This window comes from Sus scrofa, chromosome 7 (assembly GCF_000003025.6).
Source record: "Sus scrofa isolate TJ Tabasco breed Duroc chromosome 7, Sscrofa11.1, whole genome shotgun sequence".
NCBI lineage: Eukaryota > Metazoa > Chordata > Mammalia > Artiodactyla > Suidae > Sus > Sus scrofa.
The window spans coordinates 89416552-89437232 of NC_010449.5; the positions used below are offsets into that span (position 1 = coordinate 89416552).

A 20681-nucleotide genomic window follows, 5' to 3' on the forward strand; every position below is an offset into this window, starting at 1 on the left:
TTAGTTTGAATCTGGATACTCACTGTAATTGGTTGTGCCACATCTATTTTCTTTCTTTCTTTTTTTTTTTTTTTTTTTTTCTTTTGCCTTTTTCTTGAGCTGCTCCTTTGGCACATGGAGGTTCCCAGGCTAGGGGTCTAATCGGAGCTATAGCTGCTGGCCTACGCCACAGCCACAGCAACGCAGGATCCGAGCCGTGTCTGTGACCCACACCACAGTTCACGGGAATGCCGGATCTTTAACCCACTGAGCAAGGCCAGGGATTGAACTCTCTACCTCATGGTTCCTAGTCGGATTCGTTAACCACTGCGCCACAACGGGAACTAATATTTTCTTTCTTTTAAACTGTTTCTTCCCCTCATTCTTTCCCCATGTTACTGACTTGTTAAACAGATAAAGTGATATTTTGGTGGTTTTGTTCTGATAGTATTTATTAGATTTGGAATAATTAGCACTTTGCTGCAACACATTTGATTTGTATTATTTCCCCTTGATAAAACCTAATGCATCCATCCAGAGTCCCTCTTGTTGGGAAAGACTTATTAACCTTCTCTGGTGATTTAAGGCCTTTATTTTCTTTTTAATATATTTTCTTTTTTTTTGTTTTTGTTTGTTTTGTTTTTCATTGCACCCACGGCATGTAGAAGTTCTCGGTCCAGGGCTTGAATGTGTCCCACAGCAGCGTCCTGAGCTTCAGCAGTAACAATGCCAGGTCCTTAACCTACTGAGCCACACAGGAACTCCATGCCTTTTTTTTCTTTTCTTTTAAACTCTTAGATTTTATAACATCTGTTTCTGCAATATAATTCATAAACATTAGACTTTATTAGGGCTATGAAGCACCAATGAAGGCAACAAGTGAGGTACCATGGTAAGAATTAGGAGAAAATTTTATCATAATCCAGCTATCTCTTTTTGTTGTAGATGAGAAGAACCCTTGACCTAAATGAGATTGAAGAGAATCTTCCTTACCTGTGCACCAGTTTATAACAGCAGAATCTAGTAATTATTTTAGACCTAAGGTAGCAGAACTAGAACTACATTTCAGAGTATAATCAAAACTACATCTACCATCTAAATAAAAGAGGAAAAAAATTAATAAGTGTAAGCAAGTTATACAGAAAGAAATATATTTTACACATATTTTAAGTGATTGATTTCACATTTAGATGGTATATTGGAAAAGTGGCAAGAAGTTTTTTACAAAGACAATGCTTTGGCAGGTAACTAATTTTCATTATAATTTTTGGAATTTATTTCCTTTCTTTCTTGATATATTGAGACCTATTATACAATAGGTGGTAGAGTTAGACATTGGAATTTTTGAAACATGGATGTCAGTTTAATTGTAGTTTATATTTCTGCACCTTAGAATATTTTCATATATTTGTAGAAAAATATATATGTTATTAATTTTTAAACAATTTGATGTCATTAATAATTAAACAGTTTGAGCCAAGTTTTGGCTCACAGTGAGATTTGTTTAGTGAGTAAAATTTTTTCAGTTTAAAAATGAGTATGGTATAGAGGGACATCCTACAAAATACCTAATTGTTGCTACTCAAAACTGTCATGAAAAACACAGAAAGTCTGAAAAACCGTCATTGCCAGGAGGATCCTAAAGAGATATAACAAATAAATATAATGTAGTATCCTAGCTAAGATCTGAGAACAGAAATACGGCATTAGGTAGTCTGGATAAATTGTGGGCTTTGTTAACAATAATATTTCAGTATTGGTTTATTAATTTTAACAAATGTACTATACTAATGTACCATTTTCTAATTAGGGAAAACTAAATTGGAAAGGTGGTATGTAGAAATTCTTTACTATCTTCTGGATTGTTCTCCAAATCTAAAACTGTTGTAAAAGAGAAAGACTATTTTTAAAAACGAGAAAGTATTTAGTTTTTAAAAATTATCGGAGTTTCTGTCCTGGCTTAGTGGTACCAAACCCGACTAGTATCCATGAGGATGTGGGTTCAATACCTAGCCTTGCTCAGTGGGTTAGGGATCTGGCATTGCCCTGAGCTTTGGTGTAGGTCATAGAAGCGGCTTGGATCTGGCATTGCTGTGGCTGTGAGGTAGGCCGGCAGCTGTAGCACCGATTCAACCCCTAGCCTGGGAACTTCTATCTGCTGCAGTGTGGCCCTAAAAGAAGAAAAAATAAAAAATAAAAATTATGAATAGTATAAACTGCTTGAGGACAAGGTCATTTGCCTTATTAATATTTGTGTACATAAAGTCTAGCATAGTGCCTCACACAAAACAAGCACTCAGTGAATGTTTGTTGTGTGACACCATTACGCTTAGGTTATTTTGTGAAGGGAGCTTCTGGAAAGATAAGAAGCAGAAAGTTGAAAAAGAAGCTGTTCAGAGTTCCGTCGTGGCAGTGGTTACAGACCATAGTCCTTGTAGGTAGACGCATGTGGTTAGACACTGGATGCTGGGTTGCCGGGTACAGTCCACTAGCTGGCTCATAGGCAAAAAAAAAAAAAAAAAAAAAAAAAAAAAAAAAAAAAAAAAAAAAAAAGTTCAACCGTCGTGGCGCAGTGGTTAACAATCCAACTAGAACCATGAGGTTGAGGGTTCGATCCCTGCCCTTGCTCAGTGGGTCAAGGTTCCGGCGTTGCCGTGAGCTGTGGTGTGGGTCGCAGACGTGGCTCAGATCCTGCGTTGCTATATGGCTCTGGCATAGGCTGGCAGCTGCAGCTCCAATTTGACCCCTAGCCCGGGAACCTCCATATGCCGCAGGAGTGGCCCAAGAAATGGCAAAAAGACAAAAAAAAAAAAAAAAAAAAGAAGAAGCTGTTCACTTGTCTCAGTTTTTATGAAAAAGCTACCAAAAATTTATTTGAGTTGAATGTGATTTGAATACATTCATACCGAATGAATTTAAAATGCTTGCATAAATTTCTATTATTGCTTGAGGCCAGTTTGAAATCTTCAGCGTGTAAATGAATCTGAAAAGACATCAAGTTTAGTTTAGTTTAGTTTATAAAATTATTTCTTTCCATTAATAGGTTGAGGTTAATTAGTAAATATAGTGCTTTCACAAGAAAAATTAAATGTAATATTAAAAAAAACCCTCCTGAGTATATATATAGGGAAGTGCAAATTAAAACCACAAAGAGATACCACTACATTCTTTTTAGAATGGCAAAACAAACAAAACTTTAATACTAAGCTGACAAGGATTTGGAACAAATGGAACTTCATGCATTGATGATGGGAATGCAAAATTGTACAGCTACTTTGGATAATAGTTTGACAGTTTCTTATAAAGTTAAACATACACTTATTGACTCAGAAATCTCACAACTAGGTATTTGCCCAAGAGAAGTGGTATTATATTCCATTAAAAACTAGTACATTGTAGCAGCTCTATTCATAATTGTCAAAAACTGGAAACAACCCAAATGTTAATGTGTGAATAGATACATCATGAAAAGAAATACTATTTAGTAGTAAAAAGGAACCAATTGTTGACATATGCAGCAACTTAGATGAATCTTAAAGGTGTGCTTGGTGAAAGAAGCCAGTTTCTTCAGCAATTTAGGAATTTATATGACATTCCTGAAAAATACAGAACTGTAGTGATGAACAGATCACTGGCTCCCAGGGTAAACCCTGAAAAGGAGCAAATGAAAAGAGAGTGTGACTATAGAGAGATCACATGAGGGAGTTTTTTTGGTGTCATGGAAATATTCTATATTCTGAGTATGGTAGTGGTTACACAAATTTATGCATGTGTTGAAAGTTATAGAACTGTGTTCACCCATTCCCTCTTCCCCCCCAAAGTCAACTTTATGTTAATTTAAAAAGTAAAACTGAAGATATTAATATATATAAATTAAATATTTTTCTGTTTTACAGGCATTTGGTCTAAGCCCTGGCTAAAACTCTTAAGTACTAGTTGATGTTTTCTGTATTAGATTTTTATTTTTATAAAATTTCTTTTAAAATTGAAATATAGTTGATTTGCACTGTTGTGTTTATATACACACACACACACAACTATTATTGTGGTCTGCCCTCCAGTTACGCATGATACATTTGGAAAGTTACCCTTGCTTTTTTTTTGGTCAAGAACATATGCCCTCCAGAATCAGTCTGCTTTTGTTCATTTCCCTCTGCCTTCAGATATTGGCGTTGTTTATATTTTGTCAAGTTTTATAATTGTTGTCTAGAGGTGGATTGTTCTGGACAAGGTTTTTCTGCTATAATGACACGGAACTTCCCTACTCTCCCATTTAAAAAAATGCGGTCTCATTGATTTAAAATTATTTAATGTTTTAAACCCATTTAAGATAACTTATCTTCTTTTTTTTTTTGTCTTTTTAGGGCCGCACCCGTGACATATAGAAGTACCCAGGCTAGGGGTAGAATTGGAACTATAGCTGCTGGCCTACACCACAGCCACAGCAACGCCAGAACCAAGCTGTGTCTAAAACCTACACCATAGCTCACGACAACATGGCAACACCAGATCTTAACCTACTGAGTAAGGCCAGAGATCCAGGGATCAGACCTGTGCCCTCATGGATTCTAGTCAGGTTCGTTTCCACTGAGCCATGATGGGAACTCCAAGATAACTTCTTTTTGATGTTCAGATTTGGCTAGTGGGTAGTGGGAGCCCCTTAAAGCTTGTGTGTGTGTGTGTGTTTGTGTTCTATGTGTCTTTTTGATGGGCCTTTATTGGTCTTTGAACTCTTTTCTGTCAGGCATAAAATTATGTCCCAGGTTCGCTTAATATATTTTCTGCTTTAGATTTAAACAAAATTTAGATACTACTATCTGAGTGCCAGGTTTATTTTTTTATCCTTTTCTTTCTTTCTTTCTTTTTTTTTTTTTTTTTTTTTGTCTTATTGTCTTTTAGGGCCACACTTGTGACATATGGAGGTTCCCAGGCTAGGGTTCGAATCAGAGCTGTAGCTGTGGGCCTATGCTACAGTCTCAGCAATGTGGGATCCATGTCTGTGCCACAATGGGAACTCCCTAACTCATATAAAGTTAACATCTTTTTTGGATGGAAAAAAATTCCCTGGTGGCTCAGCTGGTTAAGGATCTGGCATTGTTACTGCCGTGGCTATGGTCACTGCTTTGCCATGGGTTCATGTGCTGTGAGTGCAGCCAGAAACAAAAAACAAATAACAAAAAAAAAAAAAGAACTTATTTTGGGGCTTTTGTCTTTCTTCTGGATTTAATTTAATTTTTTTTTTTTTTTTTTTTTTTGCTTTTCAGGGCCACACCCACGGCATATGGAGGTTTCCAAACTAGGGGTTGAATCAGAACTCTAGCTACAGGCCTATGCCACGGTCATAGCAACGCCAGATCCAAGCCACGTCTGCGATCTACACCATAGCTCACAGAAATGCCAGATCCTTAACCCACTGAGCAAGGCCAGGGATCAAACCTGAGTCCTTATGGATGCTAGTCAGATTCGTTAACCCCTGAGCCATGACGGGAACTCCCTAGTTTTATTTTTGAATATGTAAAACATTCATTTAGTGCAAAAATCAAAACTTTTATTAATACATACTTAGATAAATCTTGCTTCCACCCTTATCTTCTTGACCCTTTTCCTTCCTTGCCTTTTAAAAGTAACTATTTTTATTAACTTTTGATATTTCTTAGTGTTGCATTAAAAAAAATAAAATACAATGTCTTTTTTTTTTTTTTTAAGCTGGCATACCTTGAATTTGTTCTGTTCTGTACCTTGTTTTATTTACATCGTAGTATATTCTGGGGAGTAATATATGCATAGAGATCTTCCTCATTCTTTTTTACAGCTGAATAATATTCACTGTGTTAATGTATCATTGTTTAATCATTGAGACCCATTGGGGTAGTTCTAATTTTTTCTGTTGCAAATGCTGTTCAAGGAATAACCTTCCATTATGTTTATGAAAGCGTATCTTCAGGATGGCCGAAGAGTAGAGGAATTGTAGGATCACAATTTCACAATGGGAACTCCCTAACTCATTTCTGTGTGGTAGAAGTGTAATGATGGAAGTGTAAAGTCATATGTGGCTGCTACTAGAAAACTTAAATTACATATTGAAAGGTTAAAAATAGGAGTTCCAGTTGTGGCTCAGTGGTTAACAAATCCGACTAGGAACCATGAGGTTGCAGGTTTGATCCCTGGCCTTGCTCAGTGGGTTAAGGATCTGGTGTTGCCATGAGCTGTAGTGTAGGTCTCAGACGTGGCTCCAATCCCACATTGTCATGGCTGTGGTGTAGGCTGGCAGCTACAGCTCTGATTGGACTCCTACCTGGAAACTTCCATATGCCTCGAGTGCGGCCCTAGAAAAGACAAAAAAAAGGCTAAATAAATATCGTTTCAATCAATTATATATCCAAATATTATCACATATATTCAAATATTATCATTTTAATACTCAACATAAGTATTATCATTGACATGTGGTCAGTATACTAATTATTAATGAGATATTTTAATTCTTTTTTTTATAAAGTCTTTAAAATCTTATGTGTATTTTATACATACAGCGCATCTGAATTTGGACTGGCCACAATTCAAGTACAAAGTAGTGATCAGTAGCCACATATTTTCTCACAGTTTGTTTTTTGCCTTTACTTGATTTTTAGTGGTTTGGTCATGCATATTTAAAAAAATACTTTAAAAAGTTTTCATTGTTGAATGTATCAATTAAAAATGATATCTTTTGCCTTTGGATTCTGAGTCACTGCTAGACTTGTCTCATTCCAGGTTTTACTTGAAATCATTCTGTTTTCTTCTGGGACTTTCATGGCTTTAATTTTGGTATTTTGATTTTTGATCCATTTGGAATTTTCTTTTTCATTTCATCGAAAAATTTTTTAATAGAAACATTCTTTTAACTTTCAGGAGGATGGGGTTTTTACTTTTCATATATAGTTTTCTTGTGTTATGAGTAGCAAATATACTTTGTGTTATTTCTACTCTGTGGAACTTATTGAGACTTTCTTTATGACCTTTTATATGATCAATTTTTGTGAACAGCCCACATCCACTTGAAAAGAGATTTTTTTTTTTCTATTGGAGTACAGAGTTTGTTATAGTAAGTTCAGTATAATGTAATAATCAACCTATTGCTTACATTTCTTATGCCTTTTATAGCTTCACCTACTATTCTGTTTCTATTAATTTCTTCTTGCATCTACTGTAGACTTTTGTTTTACCAAACCCTTATGACTGTGCTCTTTGGTGCATAGATATTCATAACAAATCCTCATTGTTAATTTGTCCTTTAGCATAAAAAAAGCCCTACTTTTTTAGGTGCTTCTGGGGCATGATTTATACCTTGTCAGTTATTAGGATCATAACCTCTTCTTTCTTTTTTATTGTTTTTGCCCATTATACCATTGTTTATACCTTTTTCTTTTTAATATTTCTTATTACTTTGTTTCAGGTGTTCCATGTATATAGCATATAATTGGGTCTTAGTTCATTCACCAGTCAGAAATCTTTTTCCTCTTGGTAGAGGAGTTAAGCTCTTTGTGTTTATTATTTACACTGATATCTTGATCTTAGTTCTGACTGCTCCCACACAGTCTTTGGAAGTTCCTAGGCCAGGGATCCAACGCATGCCACAGCAGAGACCCAAACTGCTGCAGTGGCAATGCTGGATCCTTAACTTGCTGCGCTGCAAGAGAACTCCTAATTCTTTTTTTTTTTTCTTTTACTATCCTGTGTTTTCTAATCCTGAGTTTACTCAGGGTGTACCAAGAACCAGCAGATCCACTGTAATCTGATGGTTTAATGGCTGCAAAATCTTTGTCTACTGATTGCAGTATTTTAATTCTTATTTGTGTATTGTGAAAGTTCATAGAGCAGAGAGCCTTCCATGTGGGACCCCAGCAAACCACAGGGCTTCAAAATTTTGTCAGGTGGTACTGCTTTGTCATAGGACTAGAGAAATAACTCAGTACTTAAAATACCACCACAAAGAACTGGCACAGGTCACTCAAGCATCTTTTTTTTTTTTTTTTTTTTTTTTTTTTTGCTTTTCAGGGCCGCGTGCAGGACATATGGAAGTTCCCAGGCTGGGGGTTGAATCGGAGCTACAACCGCTGGCCTACACCACAGCCACAGCAATGCAGGATCCAAACCGAGTCTGCAACCTGCAATACAGATCCCCAGCCCACTGAGCGAAGCCAGAGATGGAACCTGCATCTTCATGGATACTAGTCAGATTTGTTTCTGCTGAGCCATGACTGAAACTCCCATTCCAGCATCTTGAAGGGAAAAAAAGAATATAGTATAAAGTTCACCTACAGATAAGACCCACACTAGAAAGTATTTCTTTTTTTATAATTTTTTTTCAAGATATTGAGTAGAGTTCCCTGTGCTCTAAGTAGGTACTTGTTATTTATCTATGTTATTTTTTAAAAATTAAAAATTATGGTTGATTTACAAATATTGGGCCAATTTCTACTGTATAGCATAGTGACCCAGTCATACATGTATATACATGGAAAGTATTTCTTTTACAAAGTATTCCTTTTAGCATTTTCTTCCCAAATAATAGGAAAAACAAAAACAAAAACAAAACCGAACACACTTCTCAGCAAAAAAGCAAAACAAAATAGCAAGATTGGTATTACCAGAAAAAGACAGATGTCTAGAGTAAGGCTTAAGAAAACACAAAAAGCAACATAACAAGCCTGTCTTTAATACCTTTCCTCTATCCCCTGGAGTGGGTGCACCATTCCTGGAGGTACTGCAATACAAGGTCAGTGCGTGGAGTGGTCAGAGCAGGCTCCTGTTCCAACTCCCTGCTCTGAAAATCTATTTAGTGTATTGTCCTTGGATAGAGGACAAATCAGATAGTAAACTGGTAAGAACAGATATTACACTTGATCTTAGTCAAAAGACCAAGAAGCGATCTAGTTCTGACAATTCTGTATTTGCTATTTGTATTCTATTTACTATAAGTCTTTCATTGTGTTTTGTGTTTCCATTGCTCTTTTGAGGAATTTTGCTTTGAAATTTTTTCTTGATATTCAGTATATTTATCTAAATAAAGTATGGAATTTCATTTAATTCATATTGTTTAAATTATTGTGACAAATGTACAATGCAAGATGTTTACAATAGGGGCATCTGGGTAGCAGTATGTGGAACACTATATTATTATTGCAATTTTTCTGTAATCTATTCTAAAATTTTAAAAAATTGCTTTTAATATTGTGGTGCTGAAGGTGTCCTGGGTTGGTTTTGGAAAGTAAATTTTATGTGAGTGTATTGCTAAACTTGATGAATATAAACTGTATTTGTCAGTTTCCAGTAACTCTGGGAGGTGTAATCATTGTGTATTTGATGGTAAAGAGTTACAGGAAAACATCTTTGTTTCACAGTAGTGAACCAAAAATAAGTTTTTGGGCTAGAGAGATTTTTGGTTTTGAACAAAAGGTTAAAATTTTGCTTCTAGAATTCATTACTCAAATCATGTATTGTATAGATGAATTATTTAGAATGTTGTTGGGAAAGAGGACATGTTTGATAATAAAAAGTAGTATGTTTCAATTGAAATATAACCTGAAGAATTTTCATGGCTCCTAGAAGGTATAGTTCAGGCTTTCAATCCCAGAATTTTGGAGCTAGAAAAGATTGTTAGGTCATAAGACTCTGGTTTGTTGATTTTAGCTCTTTATCTAATCCAGTAAGGGAAGGGCTAGCTAGAAGGTTGTAGCAAGAAGACCAATTATTATGAGCTATAGACCAGGAGAGCTAGAGCCGGAAACCATAAAAATGCCAGAAGATTTTTGGGCTCTGGTGATGGGGGCTGAGATGATAAGATAATGAAAGCTTCTGCCATGACTGAGTGGACTCTACAACCGGTAGAAGGGAGGACAGAGTAAAGGAGGCTATGGAGCCACCACGAAACTTGTTCGTCACGAGGGCCATTTGTTCTGTTCCCTAGAACATTCCATTACTTGCCAACTAAGATTTAGAGTAATCATTGATAATAAAATAAAATTCACTTGACAACTGCAAAATAGTTTTATTTTGTAAAGTACTTTCACAAATATGCTGTTTGATTCTTTCAATATCCTTCTGAGATGGGTAGAAGGGATCTTGGTGAGCCGAAAATATTAAATACTAATGAGTGTCAAAGCAGTTTGCTAGAAACTACTAAAAGATTAAAGATGAATAGACATAGTCTATTGACTTTATAATGTCATCAGAACTTAAATATTTACCTAGGCCAAAATATGGACAAAATTTTAAATGGGTCCTATTAGCTGGTAAGAAAATAGATGAAATTAAAGTTGATTCAGTACTAATTTATGTTGACTATGTAGGCAACTTCAGAATAGGAGGGGGAGTAGAGAGGGTTTCTCTTAGTTCTAACTTTGCTTCTTATTTTAGTTCAAAGTTATGTTATTTGCTCACCAATAAATGTGAGTTTAACAGTTTTATGATAAAGAATTCATTTTTGTTGAAATAGTGGGCAAAAGAGTCTTTCAGTTTTTTAATTTTTCGTGTTAATTATAAGTTAATCACAAATACTTTCCATAGTGATTTCTATTTGCCAATATAAAAAATGCTAGAAAGAGCAACTTCCTGTGATGCACCGTGTTCATTGGCATATTAATTAATGCTACAGAAAGGAGAAGGAAAGAGACACAATATGATCAGTATGCTCTTCTTTGGGGCTCATTTTTTTTTTTTTTAAATCTCTATTTGTTTTCTCTCTCAGGGTTCTCCCATAGCTAAAAAATGTTGAGATCTAATCTTATTGCTCTTCAAATATAAGCCAGCAGGAGCATGCCCCATACTATACACAAGTTGACAAATTTCTAGTAGTAAAATTATTCGTGGCAAACAGCCTCTTGTCCTTCCTCCAACCCTTCCACACTTCAATATGATAGTCTTATCTATATAACATTACCTCCCAGTTTGGAGTACCTCAGTGTTTGAAGTCCAGTTTTGGGGTCCTTAGAATGCTGTTGGGATCACAGGTGCTATTAAGACTCTATACCTCCTGAGTTATATTTAGATTTTTAATTTAAATGTGTTCACAGCCTTCACTACCTACAAGTAAACACAAACAGAACCTCTCTTCTCTTTCTTAAAAATGACCAGTTTTATCCCGAACAGAATTTCTTTTTGTCATCTTTTAAACATATATTTTTCCCATTAATTTAGTTTTTTCTTCATTTCATATGTACTGGGGTGTGTGTGTGTGTAGTTTTCTTTTATTAGAACAGGGTTTCTTTAAAGATGAGAATCAATGGGCCATGTGCTCTCCCTGCCACCCCAAGTTCAGTTTAGCTCACAGACTTTTGTCTTCTAACAATATGGATAAAATGATTAACTCTGTGTTCAGCAGCAGAGATGAAAATAAAACCTATGATTCCTAATCCCCTTTTTTGCTTTTCTTTCCTTAAAAATCTTCTAATGGGAATTCCCGTTATGGTGCAGCAGAAACAAATCCAACTAGGAACCATGAGGTTTTGGGTTGGATCCCTGGCCTTGCTCAGTGGGTTAAGGATCTGGCGTTGCTGTTAGCTGTGGTGTAGGTCGAAGATGCGGCTCGGAACTGGCGTTGCTGTGCCTGTGGCTTTGGTGTAGGCAGGCAACTATAGATCCAGTTAGACCCCTAGTCAGGAAATTTCCATATGCCAGGGTGTGGCCCTAAAAAGCCTAAAAATCTAATAGATTTTTTTTTTCCCACTGTACAGCAAGGGGATCAAGTTATCCTTACATGCATACATTACAATTACATTTTTTTTCCCCACCCTTTGTTCTGTTGCAACATGAGTATCTAGACAAAGTTCTCAATGTTATTCAGCAGGATCTCCTTGTATATCTATTCTAAGTTGTGTCTGACAAGCCCAAGCTCCCGATCCCTCCCACTCCCTCCCCCTCCCATCAGGCAGCCACAAGTCTTTTCTCCAAGTCCATGATTTTCTTTTCTGAGGAGATGTTCATTTGTGCTGGATATTAGATTCCAGTTGTAAGTGATATCATATGGTATTTGTCTTTGTCTTTCTGGCTCATTTCACTCAGTATGAGATTCTCTAGTTCCATCCATGTTGCTGCAAATGGCATTATGTCATTCTTTTTTATGGCTGAGTAGTATTCCATTGTGTATATATACCACATCTTCCGAATCCAATCATCTGTTGATGGACATTTGGGTTGTTTCCACGTCCTGGCTATTGTGAATAGTGCTGCAATGAACATGCGGGTGCATGTGACTCTTGGGCATATATCTGGACAAAACTTCCAATAGATTTTTCTTCCTTATCAATTGGTCCCTTATTCTGGGACTAATTTAGCTGTGCTGAGGTCTCTGCTTTTTGTCCAGAGTATAGAAGGTCTCCCTCTTCTGGTTAGGTGCAACTCAGGTATCCTTAGCTCTGTATGAACCTTGAATTATTCATTTTTTTGCTCCCCAGCAGTTTTTTTTTTTTTTTCCTTTGCCTCATGGAATTTCACCCTAAGTAAGGACAAATTAGTATTAAGTTTTAAGACTCAAATGAAGATGCCTGGAGCTTAATTCTGCATTACTCCCTCCTCCCTGGTACATTATTTCAATAATTCCTGCCACCTGTACCCTCTGAACTCTGATCTTTGTCTTTTCAATTTAATGAGACTCTTGTGCTCTGCTATGACTCTCCCTGCCTGCACTAATGTCTCTTAGCAGAAAGCCACCATGCTCATAGTCTTATCTAGCTTGTTTCCTTCTCAGAGATGCGGATCTACACTGATTGTCCTGTGTCTCGAAAATGTTGTGTTATATGTTTTGTTTAGTTTTGCAGTTGTTTACTGTCTGAAGAGAAATCTGCTGCCTGTTACTCCGTAATGGCTAGAAGCATAAAATCCCATAATACTGGATTATTGTGGGAGGTTGGTCAAGACTTTTGGGTGAATTTTAGGAAAAAATCACAATGTGTCTTGGCTGATTTTGTGGTTAATGGCCATTTAGGAATTGCATGTTTATAGTACCTGGGATTACTTGACTTGGCAGTGGTTTGTCCTTTTCAACAAGATCTGTCAGATGAGATAATGTAAATAGTAAGGCACTATACAAATGTGCTTATTTTTGGTTTAGAATAATTTATGGAATGGTTTTTATAGGCTGTTCTGTCTCAATAAATTTCTGATGCTTGGAATTTAAAATGAAAATAGTTGGATATCTTTGAGGAGTTGGATTTGGTGATAATACTTCTGTATTACTTTTGATCACCAGAATTTGGTTTCAGTAGGCTTTGATGTCCTTTGAAGAAAGACTGCTTCTCATAATTAATAAAAATGTCAATCTAATTCATGTTGTGACATGAGTCAGAACTGGCAAAAGGACCTATTTCTATAGAGTATATTGTGTCTTTATGTTATTCTTGGGTTTTTCTACTCAGTGAATGTACTATTCAGTACATATGTACATACTCAGTGATCATCTGAGTGTGAATCTTTTAATGGAGACCATTTCACTTGTCCGTCAGTCATAATGATTACTTTCTATGTGTCGAGCATGTTAATAGATGATGGAGAAGCAGTGGCAAAAGAAGTAGGAAATAGGGTTGCTGATCAGAAGACTACATGAGGTGACCCAGATATAAAGGCAGCAAAATATTTTAGCAAAGATTAATGGAGTATAGAATGATCATATCAGCTCTCTGAGAGGAATGGAGGGGCTGGATTTTGAGAAAGTTGATGGATGTGCCTTGATTGACAAAGAGGATAAGGGAGGAAAAAGTCCCTTTTCTAAAAAGAAGGAATGGTATTTTGCAGGGTGACAGCTGAGAATGACAAAATTGTTTGGTGGAAAGTAAGCAAATTTAATTTTGTGTAGAATGTAGTCAAATTAGGTTGTAGAGTTAATTGAGGTGTGGGGATATAGAAGATGTTGAGCACTGGTCTGAAAAGAAAGACATTTCTGATTGCCCTATAAGTTAAGAAGTAGACAAAATTAAAGAATTTCATGTTCACAGAGTATGTTTTATAGGTTCCAACTTATTTTAAGATGAATTTTGAAGCAAATTAAGACACTGAGTATTACTGTATTTGAATATAATTTGCAAAATGAAAACCTGTTCCTTATTGGGATTTGAAAGGCACAGCTTGCAGAATAAGTGAAAATACAAAAGTTTTACATGTTATGACTGGCTACATAAGGGGAGAAAAGAGGATTTTTAAAGAGGTATGGGAGTTCCCGTTGTGACTCCGTGGTTAACAAACCTGACTAGCATCCACGAGGACGTGGGTTCGATCCCCCTGGCCTCACTCAGTGGGTTAAGTATCCGGCGTTGCCGTGAGCTATGGTGTAGGTCGCAGACGTGGCTTGGATCCTGAGTTGCTGTGGCTGTGGTGTAGGCCAGCAGCTACAGCTCTGATTCGACCCTAGCCAGGGAACCTCCATATGCTGTGGGCGTGGCCCTAAAAAGACCAAAATAAATAAATAAATAAATAAATAAAAGGTAAGGGCTGAAATTTATATATTTTTCTTTTGTTCCAGATTGCTGCTTTTGCTAAGAGAGCACCTATGACCCTGATGGTGTTTCCACTCAAGATAAAGAGCTCTGTTGCCTTTATTGATTAACTGAAGAAATTCAGGTTAGTACATTTTGTGGATAGCACTTTTCTGTCCCAGTATATGTTAATATTTTGAGAAATGGATAATTTTGTATTTAAAGTTACATGTGTATGTACCAGTGAAGTAGAAAGGCCATTTCAATCTAAACTCTATTGAAATATGTATCTACCACGCTATCTGCTGTGTACAATCTGCAGTGCATAAAATGGAAAGTATTTTTCTTCCTATTTAATAGTTATTTACTTTTAAGTAGGGGGCTAGACCAAGTTCCCTTGTGGCTCAGTAGGTGAAGGATCTGGCATTATCACTATGGTGGCTCTGGTTGAAACTGTGGTGAGGGTTTGATCCCTGGCCTTGGAACTTGTGCATGCTACAGATGTGGCCAAAAAATAAGTAAATAAAGTAAGAGGCTAGATAAAACAAGTTGTGGCTGAATATGGTACATTGTACTTTTGGCATCATTGTGTGCCATAATTTGGTGCTGAAAATAAACAACTCATCTTAAAATTTTTTTTGAATTTTTATAGCTTATTTTTAAAGTTTTCATTCTTGCTTGATTTCTATCATACATTCAACTATTTATTTATTTACTTATTTTTCCTCTCTGTGAGTTTTGACAAGTGTATACTCATACCATAATCTTCGAATCTCACCCATGTTGTCTTTTGGGGTCAACCTCTCTCTCTACCTCAGTCCCTAGCGACTGCAGGTCTGTTTTTTGTCCCGATAGTTTACTTCTCCCCAATATATAATTTAAATGGAATCATTTAATATGTAGCTTTTAAAATCTGGCTTCTTGAACTTAGTATGATGCATTTGGATTCATTCATGTTGTATGTACCAGTAGTTTGTTCTTTTTTATTGCTGAATAGTGTTCTGTTGTATGGATGTACCACAGTTAATTTATCCATTCACCATCTGATGGACATTTGGGGAGTTTCTTGTTTTTGATAATTATTACAGTCATGCTTTTTTCTTCTCTTTACCTTGTGATAAAATACACTTAAAATTTACCTTCTTAACCATTTTTAAGTGTATGGTTCAGTGATGTTAAATACATTCACATTGTGTAGCTGTCACCACCATTCATCCCCATAACTTTTCATCTTGTAAAACTGAAACTCTGTACCCATTAAACAGTAACTCTCCATTCTCTGCTCCCCCCAGCCGCTGGCAACCATCATGATACTTTCTGTCTTTATGATTTTGACTACTTTAAATACTTTATATGAGTGGAATTATACAATATTTGTCTTTTTGGGACTGGCTTATTTCACTTAGCATGACATGCTCAAGGTTCATCCATTTATAGCATATAGCAGAATTTCCTTCCCTTTTAAGGTTAAATAAAATTTCATTGTGTATATATACCGCATTTTACTTACTCACTTATCAGTTGATGGATAGTTGGGTTGCTTCTGTGTTTTAGCTGCTATGAATAAGGCAACTATTAACATTTGTATACACATCTCTTCAAGATCTTGCTTTTATTCTTTTGGTATATACTCAAGAAGTGAAACTGCTGGCTCATATAATTCTATTTTTAGTTTTTTTTTTTTTTTTTTGTCTTTTGTCTTTTTTTTTGTTGTTGTTGTCGTTGCTATTTCTTGGGCCGCTCCGCGGCATATGGAGGTTCCCAGGCTAGGGGTTGAATCGGAGCTGTAGCCACCGGCCGACGCCAGAGCCACAGCAATGCGGGATCCGAGCCGCGTCTGCAACCTACACCACAGCTCATGGCAACGCCGGATCGTTAACCCACTGAGCAAGGGCAGGGACCGAACCCGCAACCTCATGGTTCCTAGTCGGATTCGTTAACCACTGCGCCACGACGGGAACTCCTATTTTTAGTTTTTTTAGAAAACACCTTACTGTTTTCCACAGGAGCTGTGGCATTTTACATTTTCAGTAGTGTGCAAGGGTTCCAATTTCTCCACTTCCTTACCAACACTTATATTTTCTGTGTTTTTTTTGAAAGTAGTGATCTTAAAATGTATGTGTACACACACACACACATATATATATGACTGGCTCACTTGCTGTACAGCCAAAATTGGCACAACATTGTAAATAAACTATACTTTAAAAAGAAAAATAAGTAAAAAACAAAAAATGAGAGTAACCATCTTAATGTGTGTGAGGTGTTATGTCATTGCAGTTTTTATTTGCATTTCCCTAATGTTTGGTGATGTTGAACATCTTTTCATGTGCTTATTGGTCATTTATATATCTTTGGAAAAATGTCTTTTCAAGTGCTTTTTCCAATTTTGAGTCATATTCTTTGGTATCTTGTTGAATTTTAGGAGTTCTTACATGTTCTGGATATTAATCCCTTATCAGGTATATGACTTACAAGTATTTTCTCCTATTCTGTGGATTGCCTTTACACTTAGTGGATAGTATCTTATGATGCACAAAACTTTTTAATTTTCATCGTCAGGTTTTTCTGTTTCTCACTTTTTTTTAACCTGTGCCTTTGGTGTCCCCCATTCAAGAAATCATTGCTAAATTCAGTGTCATGGCACTTTTGTCCTATGTGTCTCCTAAGAGTTTTATTACTTTAGGGCTTACATTTAGGTACTTGATCCATTTTTAGTTAATTTTTGTATATGATATTAGGTGAGGATTCAACTTCATTCTTTGGCATGTGGATATCTAGTTTTCCCAGCAGCATTTGTTCAAAAGATTATTCTTTTTTCCCATTGAATGATCTTGGCATCCTCATCAAAAATCATTTGGCCATGTATGTGAGAGTTTATTTCTAGGCTCTTTATTCCTTTGGTTTGTCTGTCTTGTCTTCATGCCAGCAGCATAATGTTTCAATTACTGTAGCTTTGGTGTCAAAATTTGAAATCAGGCAGTATGAATCCCCCAGTTATTCTCTTCTTTTCAAGATTTTTTAGGCTACTCAGGGTCCCTTGAGATTCCATGTGAATTTTAGGATAGGTTTTTCTTTATTTGCACAAAATCATTGGGATTTTAATAATCATTGTATTGAATCTGTAGATTGCTTTGGGTAGTATTGACATTTTGACAATATTAAGTCTTTCAGTATATCAACATAGGATGTGTTTCCATTTATATATGTCTTCTTTAATTTCTTTCAGCATTGTCTTGTAGTTTTCCTTGTACAAATCTTTCCCCTCCTTGGTTATTTCCTAAGTATTTGATTCCTTTTGATCCTATTGCAAATGAAATTGTTTTTGTGTTTTCCTTTTCAGGTTGTTCATTGAAGCTCATGTATAGAATGCAACTGATTTTTGTCTTTGACTTTGTATCCTCCTACTTTTCTGAATTCATTTATTGATTCTTACAGCTTTTTTTTTTTTTGGTTTTAGGGTTAGGGTATTAGATTTAGGGAATCTTTAGGGTTTTCTACATATAAGATCATATTATCAGCAAACAGAGATAATTTTTACTTTGTGCTTTTCAATTTGAATGCCTTTTATTCTTTTTCTTTCCTAATTGCTCTGGCTAGAGCTTTTAGTATTATATTGAGTAGAAGTGGAGAAAGTTGAGTAGAGAAAGTAGGTATCCTTATCTTGTTCCCAACCTTAAAGAAAAAGCTCTCGGTCTTTTACCATTTCCTTCTGTTCCTATTTAGTTGAGTGTTTTTATCACGAAAAGGTGTTGAATTTTGTCAAATGCTATTATGCATCAACTGAGATGATCATGAGATATCATCCTTCATTTTGTTGCTGTGGCATATTACATTAAGGTTTGTATGTTATACTCTCCTAACATTTTAGGAATAATTTCCACTTGGTCATAGTATATAATCTGTTTAATATGCAGTCATACATTTTAAGGTAAAAATGTGATTATTCTCTATTAAAAGAATGTAACTTTTGTTGTTGTTGAAGAGGCCGTGGTGATTTAACCGTTGCCTTTTTGAGCTGAGGTTGGATTTCTTTTTAAAAAAAATAACCAGAAAAAATTTAACAGATCTTGTGAGTAGAGGAAGAGACCTACAGTTTATGATCATTTTGAATATAGAAAGAAAGGTGATGCAAAATTATTAGACAGAGGGTATACTGGAACTCATGGTGTTTTCTGATTATGGAAAATTCAAGTAGCTTGCTTGAGTATAGTGTTAGATCAGAAATCTATTGGTTTTTGTATAGTTAACCCTCATAAAGATAGCCCTGAAAGTCACCTGTTTAGAAAGTCAAGTAAATGATAAGAATTCTCCTATCTTAAAAGTGTACATTAAGAGGACAAGGTTGAGTGTGAAAAGTTAGTTTAAATGTTCCTGAATGAGGAGTTCCCGTCGTGGCTCAGTGATTAATGAATCCGACTAGGAACCATGAGGTTGCAGGTTCAATCCCTGGCCTTGCTCAGTGGGTTAAGGATCTGGTGTTGCCGTGAGCTGTGGTGTAGGTTGCAGACACTGCTCGGATCTCTGAGTTGCTGCGGCTGTGGCGTAGGCCTGTGGCTGCAGCTCCAATTGGACCCCTAGCCTGGGAACCTCCATATGCTGCAAAAGTGGCCCAAGAAATGGCAAAAAGACAATAAGTAAGTAAGTAAGTAAGTAAGTAAGTAAGTAAGTAAGTAAATAAATAAATAAATAAATAAATAAATAAATAAATGTTCCTGAATGAATATTTGGGGTAAAAGTGATGGAAACTGGAGTTCCCGCTGTGGCGTGATGGGATCTGTGACTTCTTGGGAGCAATTGGTTGCAGGTACCATCCCTGGCCTGGCACAGTGGGTTGGTGATCTGGCGTTGTCCGCAGGTGTGGCTTAAGTCATGACTGGTTTGGATTTGATCCCTGGCGGGGGAGCTCCATATGCCGCAGGATGGCCAAAAATGGAAAAAAAAAAGTGATGGAAACTATCATTCTGCTTTGGGAAAATTAGTAATAAAAAATTAGCTATTTAGTGATATCAAAAAGGCTATTTGAATATTTACTGGGAATATCTGGTTCATCATGTGCTGCAGAAATAAAAAAATATTGAGCAAAATATCATGCTTGTACCCAGAGAATGTTAGTTTAAATTTTGGCTCCAAAGCTTGGACCTTAAAAGAGTCACTGCAACTTTGAACTGTCTTCCTGTTTCTCAATATTTTTAGGTAAATTATGTATCTTTCATAGTTTCTATAGTTAAGTGGTATGCTGTATTGTGTTCTCAGTGAACATTTCTGAAATAGGTAAAAAAACATTTTAGGAAGAGGCAGAGCATTTTAGAGATGTTCCCGAGAGAATAATTATTTGCTCATTGGGCGTATTCAGCAGTCAGAGATGATGCTGTTCTCAGAAGTTGTGATTTCTTCAGGATTTGAGCTATTTCTTTTTTGAGTGTAATGTTAATAAGTTATTTGGCTTAACCTTTTTTTTCTGATGTAGTTAATGTTTTTTTAAAATAAATTTTATTGGAGTATAGTTGACTTTGGCATAACTTTCTAGTACAACATCTAAAACATTAATTGCAAACCAAACACTAGAAAAGGGAAGACTAACTGGCATGTGGGAATACAGAATCCATTTGCCAAGGAACATGGCATAAAATTTTAAGGCACATGTCATATATTTATTAGTTTATTAGGATTTCATGTACATATCTACTTTTGAGTTCTCAGATGAATGAGCTTCGTGATGCTAAGGTCCATTTTAGAATTTGGTGTCTTCTGAAGGAAATATGCCTTGCTGAATGAATGACCTAGTTCTACCCATTATTGGGATATTTTGAGTTCATTAGAGCACATTGCATCTGTGGATTTTCCAAGATTCGTAGGGCAAGAACTAGGAAGTCAGTTTTCTGAAATCATGAGTAAGTAGAATTAATCAGAACTGTGAAAACTGTACTTCTTATACAACTCTTAAGCAAAATGGACCTGTATTACTATATTTCTTATGCTCTCCATTGTATAATTGGAAGTTTATACCTTTTAATCCCTTTCACCTATTTCACTCATCACCACTACCCCTAATCCTCTGGCAACACCAATTTGTTTTCTGTATCTTTGAGTCTATTTTGTTACGTTTGTTGTTGATTTTGTTTTTTAGATTCTGCATATAAATGATTTGACTTTCTCTGTATGACTTATTTCACTTGGTGTAATACCCTCTGGGTCCATCCATGTTGTCACAAATGACAAGATTTATTTTTTTAAGGCCCAAGTAATATTTCA

General features: G+C 36.0%; 1 protein-coding gene across 2 annotated transcripts in view; it reads left to right on the forward strand.

The window, feature by feature from the left end:
* FUT8 (fucosyltransferase 8) overlaps nucleotides 1–20681 on the forward strand; it is a 284866-nt gene that overhangs the window by 20915 nt on the left and 243270 nt on the right. For both annotated transcript variants that reach the window (XM_005666322.3, XM_005666321.3), the window contains exon 2: nucleotides 14474–14571. The gene's annotated coding sequence lies outside the window, so the exon portion shown is untranslated. The remainder of the gene's footprint in view (nucleotides 1–14473; nucleotides 14572–20681) is intronic.